Source organism: Saccoglossus kowalevskii, chromosome 3 (assembly GCF_978046115.1).
Source record: "Saccoglossus kowalevskii chromosome 3, keSacKowa6.1, whole genome shotgun sequence".
Taxonomy (NCBI): Eukaryota; Metazoa; Hemichordata; class Enteropneusta; family Harrimaniidae; genus Saccoglossus; species Saccoglossus kowalevskii.
The window spans coordinates 15,904,909-15,913,940 of NC_140643.1; positions in this window are offsets into that span (position 1 = coordinate 15,904,909).

Consider the following 9,032-nt stretch of genomic DNA (forward strand, 5'->3'; position numbering starts at 1 on the left):
ATAAGGAGTTTCGAAGCTACCAATACCCGGAATACACCTTGCGCCCTCTAGCAAAAAACTACTTTTGTGACGACACAATTATTCATGTGGTTGTAAGCAGTGTCAAAGAATAAGTTCTTCGCCAGAAAGCGATGCTATCTCACAAATAGCTGTTACATTGTACTGAGTGCTATATTCCTCTTTGACGTAATAAACGCAAACGTGTAGACTGTCATAACGCACTTACTCGTAACCTTCTTTATGCAGCTGCGGCTCTCACTAAAACAGCTAGGACCGTAAGTCATGAGCTGTGACTGCTCGTGTACGGTCATTATATTTTTATATAAGGCTAGAAGTGTTTCAACAACTGCAATGGCATCGGAAGTTTCGTTGGAAATGTGCAAATTTTGCTCATCACAAATAAAATATATGTCCGTGTTTATTTCATACTTGCATGTATTTCTAGGAACAAAGTAGCAAAGTTGCGTGTTTAAATATTTCACTTTATCATACTATAACCATTAAAACAGCAGAATAATATCGAAAAACTTAAGAATTATGAATTGACGTGCAGAAAAATTACATGAACCCGATTGATTATAACATAGTTTTGAGTAGTCACTATTATTCTTAGATTTTGCATTTCTTCAGCTGACAGTACATATCACTGAAACCAGCACATGACCGTCATCTCAGAAGTAGTGATCCAAAATGGCTGGACATTTTTATTTTTGACAAATTTGGTTTTGTCAAAATACCCAGATGTTTGTTCATACAAGTGTTATTGTTTATTAATTTGAAGATGGAAGAAAATAATCAAATGGAATTGTTCAAAGAAAGATATTCACTAAAGCATCAATTATGCGGAAGTGAGATAACTAGCGGCAGCTGACGGCAGTCCTTTTCTTTCCTTTCGATTTGTCAATTAATATTTAATTGTGCAGCAATCGCCGATGGCATTGCAATTTTCAAAGAAATATTTTAATAGTCTTGAATAATAGATGAGAGAGTACTTGCATTTGTTTGATGTATATCCGTATTTCATCATTGTATTATGTAACACTCTGCTCAATATAATAGCGGTATGACATCATAAATAAATATGATGCATAATCCTTTCCGGTGGGTTATTTGGCTACTTTTCATTTTTCAAAAAGAAATCGGCGCTCGAGGGTGGATCTATTATAATTCTGTCTTTGAGCAAATATCTTTGGATTGAAATTCTAATGTAACATTTATGATTGCAAAACGTGTTGAAAATCTCACCCATTCACTCATTTGCTGAAGTGGCGATTATTAATTTAATTTCTACTTTGCTTTCTTAACATTTGTTTTATTATATAGTGCAATTATATTATATTAGTTACTTACTTTTGTGATACTTTTTTCTGGTTCGTAAATGTCAATCGGCAAAATGCACGGAGTGGCATATTTCTACCGATCGATACGATATTGTCACAATACTAGAAACATCGTCGGTGTATGTCATTACTTTCAAACACCTCGGAGTAATAAGTCCGGCGTGTCGTGTTTTACCACGCTCGGAAATCGTTATGATGTTTGACAATGATATCATTGTGTGTTAAAAGATAATTCGTGTTGGTATACTGTATATTTGATATTATTTCGTTTATTTGTTTTTTGAAATATCCAAAAACTGCTTTTGTTAATTTGTAGAAAGTTTCAATCGTTGGCATTTCCGTTTGAAATTTAGAGAACAACTGTATTATTCAGCACGTCAGCGATAATCGGCTGACGTCAGTCAGCCTAAGATAAAACTAATTTCACCTTCAATGCATTACATTTAAGACATATAGATATGAGGCCATGATTAAACCATATCCATGCAACTTCAATATGTTCTTTGAAGTACCGTAAATCTTTGAATTTAAACGTACATTTCAGCAACGCAGTGTTACATTCAAGATCATCGATTATGACCATTTTCAAACGAATGTCTATGAATTATTTTAGCATTTGTGAAGAGCTCGTATAATATTTATGTGCGCTTATTAGTAAGATTTTTAACTATATATTATTACTTATTTTTAATTTTGACGTATTATTTTCTGTACATGTATATATCGCTTAGACGGTGAGCTAATATTACGTTATTGTTTATTTAGTACAAATTAAGCAAATAAGACGACCATACTTGATCCCTTCTTCGGACGAAAGAAATGAAAAGGTAGGAACACGTTTGAAAAAAACCCAATGCAATAGTCGCGCAAGATTCAGAATCTTGGACAAGAAACTAAGGGTTGTTATAATCCTATGAAGCCCAACACTCTTTATAAGCTAACATTTCCCAATACATGTACATTATGTTTCTAAGAACACATAGTTGCTGTCGACATAGGAAGTAAAGTAAGCAAATAACACCGAATAAACGGCAAGGTAAAGACTATGTCTAATTATAGTAAATACGTACTGCGTGCGTGACTCGAACCGGTGCTCGCGTACGGCACCTAATCGCCTAGTTAATAATAATAATAATAATAATAATAATAATAATAATAATAATAATAATAATAATAATAATAATAATAATAATAATAATAATAATAATAATAATAATAATAATAATAATTAATAATAATATTAATATTAATATCGTGTAGTGGCGTGAAGCTAGGCGATTAGGTGCCGTACGCGAGCGCCGGTTCGAGTCACGCACGCAGTACGTATTTACTATAATTAGACATAGTCTTTACCTTGCCGTTTATTCGGTGTTATTTGCTTACTATGTTTCTAAGAAAGGACATGAAAAGTATTATCCAATGCCTAAGTATACATTGTGCAGAACAACGTCTTTAACGCATATATAAGTAGTATGACTTGTTAACTATGCTCCATGAAAATTTATAATTCGTAAGCTTAAGCTATATGAGTAACATTTTATTTTCTCTATTTTATTCCCATTTTTCTAACACGAACACGTACATTTTATTTCAGTAACGTATTGTTTTCATTCGTCCAATAGCCAACAAATTGAATATATAGTTGGACGCTCTTCCGACTGGACGCCGCACTACACCTGTTTATTATTTGAACGTCGATGATTACAGTAATAAGTACTCAGTGGGTATGATCAACTAATGTTTGTGTTAGGAATAGTATATATGCACGGTAAATGCTTGGGAGTAAAACATATAATATTAATACATAAACAATGCGCAATAACTACACTATAGTCAGGCCCAATTAATGCGTCATGAATTATTGCGACCTCCCGTTTTTCATAAATGATCCATCATCTTCAAGGGCATACACCCACTCCCGTTTTTAGCAAAGACGTGGTGCACAATACATGTGACTTGAATTGTTGGTGAAGAAATAGATGAATGTTTTTTACTATACAATATCATGTCGGTACTACATTCAGATGGATTCTGTATTGTACTATAGAAATTCACACTGTATACAGATATTTTATTCAAACGAAACAGTGATCAAGGTTTTCTTTTCAATTTGAACTCTAATTCAACTTTTAATCGAAAAAACATAGTTGAATGTATATAATTCGGCGTAAACATGATCATAGTTCGATGTAGAAAAACGGCACTGTATCGTCAAAGGTGCAGTAGTGTTCCTCGCTTTGGAGTTCACCTATGCTTAAGTATTGTGAATAGTTTAAAGCTTGCAATAATACCGGCGAAAAAAAGTAATTATCGAGATTAAAAATAGGTCATTGTAACTCCTGACAATATATTATGTGAAATTGATCCATAACGCGCATTACACATCAAATACGTGAGCCAAATAGTACACTGCCGATACAACTTCCGTATCCAGACAATCACAATCTGTGAAAGGAATAATAACGTTAAAAGCCTACTCAAAAATGACGTCATGTTGCACATCTATTCGCGTTTTTTTGTCATATTTAACATAGTACTTTAACATAGTATTTTAAGAGTTTCATCACGAGGTGAAATCTGCAACATAAAAAAAAGCGCTGTGGGTTTCTGGGCAACAACTTTCTTTCTCACGCACCAGTTACGGTTCAGATGTTACGACAAATTACACGATAAATAGGCGTTATCACCACATACTTATATGATAGGTGAGTAGGTTATATTTATAAGAGATACAATTACGTACAACGAATTAAAGACACAATCAGGTTAGATCAAAGTATATGCTCCGAGTATAATACTAGACATATCAGTCACAATAGATTGTTATTAAAGACTAATTATACGAAAGATGACATACATAAATATACATCAAAAAGAAGAAAAATAAATGTCATTCCTTCCTGTACATTTCATAAAAAACAATATTTAGCAAAGACATTCCCCTTTGTTAATAACAAACGTATAATCCGGTCAATTATGTATTAAGTTATTCCTAATGTTCATTCACTAATGCCAAAACTCATGGGTGAAAGAGTCCTATATCGTAGCTTGGCAACAATTGAACGGAATTTTAATTGAAATATTCAACAGCACATACTGATCTAGTACAATACGTTCGAAGCGTAGGCTTGCATAGTTGGTGATGTAGAAGCTGACAACTGCAATTGTTGTTTTTTTCTTGCTGTGCCAAACATACTTTTCTGGGTATTGTGAGAGGTGAATAGGTCGATACGATCAGCTTCGTTAAAAACAAATTTTGCTATTTAGGACCACACCCTATCATGTGATATGAAACCTATGTAGTCTGACTTAAAAGCGAATTACCTGGTTCTTACGCCGGTAGTTGCTCGGCAACCCACCACACGTTCCTGTACGGAAATGTTGTGGGATTGAACGACCGTATTACACGATATGAATACACAGCTCTATGCTGATCACTATCAATATTGAAACTTGCTGTACACAATGCCATATTGGATTAGACATGGCACAAGTGAGTGGACAGAGTGTAATGCATTATAGAATGTGGAGTGGGCAGTAGACAACGGGAGAGAAACGAGCAATTTTCCTGATTCCGACATAACACATTAGAACATATCACATATCACATAACACATATCGCGGTTTAGTACATTTCCACATACATCCTGATCAGACGCCACTTTTCAACTAATTTGATCGTAGAAGTAATAACGAGTCTACCAAATTTTCTAATTGTTGAGTAAATCAACAACAGAGTGCGCCATAAACCACGTAAATCTACATCACTTTATGACGATGCCAGAACACGCTAACTAAGTATAACTATATATATATATATATACTTGTTCACGTTGATATATTGTGCTCGTTTAAGAGTGAATGTATTTAGTGGATCAAATAATCGAAACTAATCTGAATCACTTTTATGTTTTTTCATCTATTCATTTATATATGTCTACCATCTATAATATAGTTCAATTATTCATGCAAATTACACAACAAGCATGAAATGCGGTATGTGGTGGTTGCAGCACCCATGAGCCACACGCGTTAATTACAATGTGTATTTATCTCCCCCTTACATATATAAATACACACGAAATTGATGACAAAGCTCCATCGCGAATACATCGACCGACAAGGAAAAACTAGATATAAAAACCCGTCAAGGGAGAAAAACATCTGGAAACCTGTACCCGACGCAATGTCAGATGTACCTAGGGATAGACGTCGGGCGTCATCCATATTAAGAAAACTATACATTTATTAAAATAAAAAAAAACATCGTGAGTTGTATACTGAATACAATAGAATACCTTTCTTACCATATGCTCATAATCACCTGGCTACTTAGCCACTAACCAATCATAGCAGGTGCAATGGCACCTGAATAATTTACATACGAATAGATAGCAATTATCTGCTAATCTACGAAATGCAGATAATGTATCATTACTTATCGTATGCGTTACTAGTCATGTACAGGCATAAGTACACAAACTCAGTGGACATTCACAAATGACAACAATCATAAGCTACAGAAGATTGTGTCATCAATACCTAAGGTGACTTTTCACTTATTTGATCAATTTTACATGCAGAGTCTGTAAGTTGGTACAATGGTCTCCCTCTGAATGTTAAATTGAACATTTGTTTGGTGCAAAGAAAAAATCAAATTCTTTTCTGTTTTCTTGGTACTAATTTTACCTGAGTCTCTTCATGTCGCATTGATTCCAATTAATTCAGATTTGCATTCAGATTTTCGAGCCTGGGAATTCTTTAGTGCTCTCGGAATAACTTGAATGTACAACATGTACTAAGCACACTAACAGTATACAGGCAAGTGAATATCTTACTGTGCTTTTGCGAATTTTGATGCAGGCTACCTTTAAAAGAATGAATGTTATCTTGAGTAATGTTTGAGTGCTGTTAGAAGAGGGGCAATGAATTACCATCACAATTATGTCTGTGCCAGGAGAGACTATGAATACATTCATACGTGTTTGCAATGCTGCAGTGGCATTTCACTAAATGCATGTGTCTGTTTAATTGAAATTGGAGGATTCTTCCAACTTTGTTTTGTGTCGCACTGATCAGCATCATTAATATAATATAACATTTATTGTTGTAAGTACAACATATTGGCTCTCATACTTATCTTTAAGAGATATTTTATTTTTCCAGACAATGACTTTATTATCATTTCGCACATAAAAGATTGGATGTTTGAAGGTTTGTCACATCAGCCATATCTACAAACGATGCCTCCATTCCCTTTATTTTTTTTATTTTCAGTTTCTAGGCACTCCGTAATAATTCCGCACAGCACATCATTCCAAAATGATTCAGAAAAAGAAACAAGTTCTCGAAGAAGAGAAGAAGTAAAATCTGTGAGAAAATAGCCATCAAATGCCAGAGACATAGAATCCGTCAAATTACAGTTTCTGCCAGGAATAGTTCTCCTCATCATCAATTAGCCATAGACTGAGAAACATGCTCACATATTCACACAGGTAATCAGCTTCATCAAATTGGTTACCAATTCCAACAGCAATGGACATCAGAATGTGCAAGTTTCCAGCATAGTGGAATACTCGAGCATGATGAATTGCCATTCGTCATTCATGATATGCTGCAATTGATTTGACTTCATAGTAAATGTCTTGGTAGTTTGTTATATCCCATATGATATTGGAATTGAATGATTTGTGTCACCACCTTTCATTTAAAAAAAACAAAACATCATTAGTACCTTATTAGTGTTATTTCAGTTTTTATGTCGTTAACACATTTACATACCAAGTTTCATGACAAACTAAGGACAATAGAATGTTTTGCCTAAAGATATAATGTAATCATTGATATAATTTAATTCACTGTCATCTGTAAGGGTCTCTTACGTTATCCCAATAAATGCACAAACAAATATTGTCACTATTTGAAATGTGATGTTCGAAACTATCACGTTGATGCTCATTTATTTGTATGCACTTTGACGAGGTATTTCACCATTTGATTCCCCATTTGATAGAGACATTTGTTGACAAAAGGCGTGGCTATGGTGTCATGTTATGTTACGATTTTATGATTATTATTATCATTATTATACAATAAGTTGATTTATTTGAGCTTTATCTATAATAGTTGCTCTTTAACATTACTTGTTTCTTTATAGTTAACACTCGTGTTTGTAATGGCAATTGACAAACTTTCAGCAATAATTTTGTGAACTGAAACTAATATTACTATTCACCAGTTCGTTTTTTTTAATTTAAGCCGTATCATCACTGTTATCGGCTTTGATTGTCGCGACCGCCTTTTCATGTGGGAAGTGTTTGCAGGTGTTATCATGTTTCCAAAAGCAAGCATTATACATTATACAAGCAGGAAAACGTAATTGACGTAATCCTGATATCTACCGAATCATGTGTATATGTGTATAAGGTATGTCACCATAGTATGGTTTTCCCCATTTGAAAAATTGTAATCTTCATCCTAAATCAAACCTGTGTCCTGGTGAATAGAGATTGAATCAAATATTATCCTCTCATTAAAATGTCCACCGATAATATATTGATTCTACCAATGGAAGCAGTTGTCATCGCGTTGATTGAAGTTGTGAAATATAATATATGTGCCGTTGCTTAGAGAAGTGTTATTGGAAAAATACAGTGCACTGATATTAGGTTCGTTCATAGTATTTTATCTTTTTGCTCCCCAAACGTCTCACGTTCCGAGAAGTCATAATTTAACGTATAAATTGACTCAATGATATATATGAAGGTGTAGAGGTAACAATACAACACTTTTTGAAATATAATGTAAAAAATGAAGGATTCATCACGCAGCATGAATATACTTTGTTCATGAATATACCTGTAACTTTTATTTTTCTAAAACGTTGTTTGCGATGTTGGAACATTTTTTTGTTAGTAATTCTACCTATTCGAAGTTAAGTTTAATTTAATGAACATTCTGTTTTAGACAATTGCTAATCGCCAACACTTTCAATCGTTTTCAGCAAAAATATCGTTTATCTTTTGAAAAGCCAGCAACTTCACGTGTCGTAGTCAGTTCATAATAAAGGCTCCCAACGTGTCAGGGATAATATTATTAAGCATTTAATCTCGAATTGCTGATGAGCCGTCATCATCTTGAAAGTGACAGTAATTGCTGAAAATGTTTAAGTTTGTTATATTGCGGCGGGTAAAATAACGAAGATTCTAAAGTAATTTTAAATAATACCAACTTTTCGAAAACTATATCTACGTTGCAAGCATATTTGATACGATACGATGAATACAATAAATAAACGGAATAGGGGTCACCGGAAAATCGAAATATGAGAGTCCGAAGTGTAATTCAAAATAATCAAAATCAGATTTTTGACATTGTCATAGTGAGATTATTTCTTCAAATCTAAAAATGTTGTTTTGTGACGTAGGCTGACAAATGTATATATTATTTTTGGTATGAACGTTAAGTCTTTTAATATATTTAAAAAAAATATAATTTAGTGAGTTTATATGGTGATAATAGTTGTCTATTATGTACAGGAATGTATTTCCTATAATAGCAAACGGCCTTAAACTACTCACATCTTATATATTAAACTTTGACGGACGAAAAACACAATTATGAAAAGGACCGCGTTACAGCCTACAGCTAAACATGTGTTTTGACATCAGATGGATTAAATTCAGTTTACAG